The following is a 2,663-nucleotide window of genomic DNA, read 5'->3' as shown; positions in this document are numbered from 1 at the left end:
TCCAGGTGTGCCATAGGCTAGAGACCATTCCCAAAGCTGCTGCTTATATATGGGAAGCAGACCACATACCCAAAGGCAGCTACTCAGCTGCTCCCAGTAGATTCCACCATGGAGTTGATTACCAGTCTCATCATGGGGAATACTACATCCAGCTGCCCAGCCACTCAACCAGCTCTAGCCAAGTTGACACACAAACTGAACTACCACAGCCATATATAGCATTTGCAAATATGTATGTGGAAATGTCCACCACCATACCTATGTATGGATGCAGGTGTACCCCCATATGACTCCCTCACCTATTTAGCACACTGATTTATGATTTACCTATGTATCTATTGTTGTTGAGTGCCATCGAGTTGGCTGTAACTCATAGTGACCCTGTTGTGTACAACAGAACGAAACAATGCCCAGTCCTGTGCCAGCCTCACAATCCTTGCTATACTTGAGCCCATCATTGTAGCCACTGTATCAATCCATCTCATTGAGGGTCTTCCCCTTTTTTGCTGACCCTCCACTTTACCAAGCATGATATTCTTCTCCAGGGAATGGTCCATTCTGACAACATGACCAAAGTAGGTGAGACGATGTCTGGCCATTCTCACTTCCAAGGAGCATTCCAGCTGCACTTCTTCAGGACAGATTTGTTAATTCTTTTGGCAGTCCATGGTACTCTTGGTATTCTTTGCCAACACCACAACTCAAAAGCACCAACTCTTCTTCAGTCTTCCTTGTTCATTGTCTAGCTCTCACATTCATATGAGGCGATTGAAAATACCATGACTTGGGTTAGGTGCACCTTAGCCTTCAAGAAGACATCTTTAGTCTTCAGCACTTTAAAGAGATCTTTTGCAGCAGATTTTCCCAGTACAATGTGTGGTCTGATGTCTTAACTGCTGCTTCCACTGGTGTTGACTGTGGAACAAAGTATTATGAAATCTGTGACAACGTCAGTCTTTTCTCCATTTATTGTGATGTTGCTTATTGGTTCAGTTGTGAAGATTTTCATTTTCTTTATGTTGCAATATAATCCGTATTGCAGATTGAAGTCTTTAATCTTCATCTGTAAGTGCTTCAAGTCATCTTCACTTTCAGCAAGCAAACTTGTGTTGTCTGCATATTGCAGTTTGTTAATGAGTCTTCCTCCAATCTTGATGCCATGTTCTTTTTCATACAGTATAGGTTCTTGGATTATTTGTTCAGCTTACAGATTGAATAAGTATGGTGAAAGGATACAATCCTGACACACTCCCTTGCTGATTTTAAACCATGCCATGTCCCTTTGTTCTATTTGAACGAGAGCCTCCTGGTCTATGTACAGGTTCCTGATGAGCACAATCAAGTGTTTGGAATTCCCATTCTTCTCAATATTATCCATAATTTGTTATGATCCACACAATCAAATGCTTTTGCATAGTCGATAAAACAATAAAACACAACAGTCAACAGTATTTTTTACTTTTAGCCAGGATCTATCTGACATCAGCAGTGACATCTCTTGTTCCACATCCTCTTCTGAATCCAGCTTACATTTCTGGAAGTTCTCTGTCAATATACTGCTGCAACCATTTTTTTAGCATAGTACCTAAGGCACTTGACTGCTAACCAGAAGGCTGGCGGTTCAAACCCACTGGCCAACCCTCAGAAGGAAAATGAAGCAATCTACTTCCATAGTGATACTGCCTCGGAAACCCAAGGAGGGGTCGCTATGAGTTGGGTCCGACTCGATGGCATGTAACAACAACAACCATTTTTAAATTATCTTCAGCAAGATTTTACTTGCATGTGGTATTAATGATATTGTTCAATAATTTCTACATTCTGTGGGATTATCTTTCTTTGGAATGAGTAGAAATATGGATCTTTTCCAATCAGTTGTCTCTCAAATTTCTTGACATAGATGAATGAGTGCCTCAAGCACAGCATCCATTTGTTGAAACATCTCAATAGGTATTTTGTCAGTTCCTGGAACCTTGTTCTTTGCCAATTCCTTCAGTGTAGCTTGGACTTCTTTCAATACCATTGATTATTGATCATATGACACCTCCTGAAATTGATGAACATCCACCAGTTCTTTTTGGTACAGTGACTGTGTATTCCTTCCATCTTCTTTTGATGTCTCCTGCATCACTCAGTATTTTGCCCATAGACTCTTTCAGTGTTACAACTCAAGGTTTGAATTTTTTCCTCAGTTTGTTCAGCTTGAGAAATGCCGAGCATGTTCTTCCCTTTTGGTTTTCTCATTACAAGTCTTGCACATTTCATTATAATAATTGACTTTGTCTTCTCAGGCTGCTCTTTGAAATCTTCTGTTCAGCTCTATTGTCTTGTCATTTCTTCCATTTGCTTTAGTTACTCTGTTCAAGGGCAATTTCATAGTCTATTCTGACATTCAGTTTTGTCTTTTCTTCCTTTCCTGTCTTTTTAATGACTTTTTGCTTTCTTCTCGGATGATTGTTTTTTTCCCCTGTGTCCATCCCTCTATGCACCCTTGCCCCCTGAGTTGTCTCCCTGTGCATAAACAGCCCTTCTTTCTCACATGATTGTTCTCTCCAAGGAGTGTATTTACCTCAGTTAAATGTTCAACTCCTATGCCTGTCTTTTGCTTGGCTGGAAGCCACAGGTGTGGGTTCAATTCCAGACCTGAAGGGCAGCTAGGGGCC

The 2,663-nt window shown here is 40.9% G+C and overlaps 1 protein-coding gene across 1 annotated transcript in view; it reads left to right on the top strand.

The window, feature by feature from the left end:
- The window catches only part of REC114 (REC114 meiotic recombination protein), a 237,492-nt gene that overhangs the window by 132,609 nt on the left and 102,220 nt on the right, over positions 1-2,663 (top strand). The window lies entirely within an intron of this gene.

Source organism: Orycteropus afer, unplaced genomic scaffold (assembly GCF_000298275.1).
Source record: "Orycteropus afer afer isolate SDZICR_OR568_19922 unplaced genomic scaffold, OryAfe1.0 scaffold00233, whole genome shotgun sequence".
Classification (NCBI taxonomy): domain Eukaryota; kingdom Metazoa; phylum Chordata; class Mammalia; order Tubulidentata; family Orycteropodidae; genus Orycteropus; species Orycteropus afer.
This window is presented reverse-complemented; position numbering and strand designations above follow the sequence as displayed.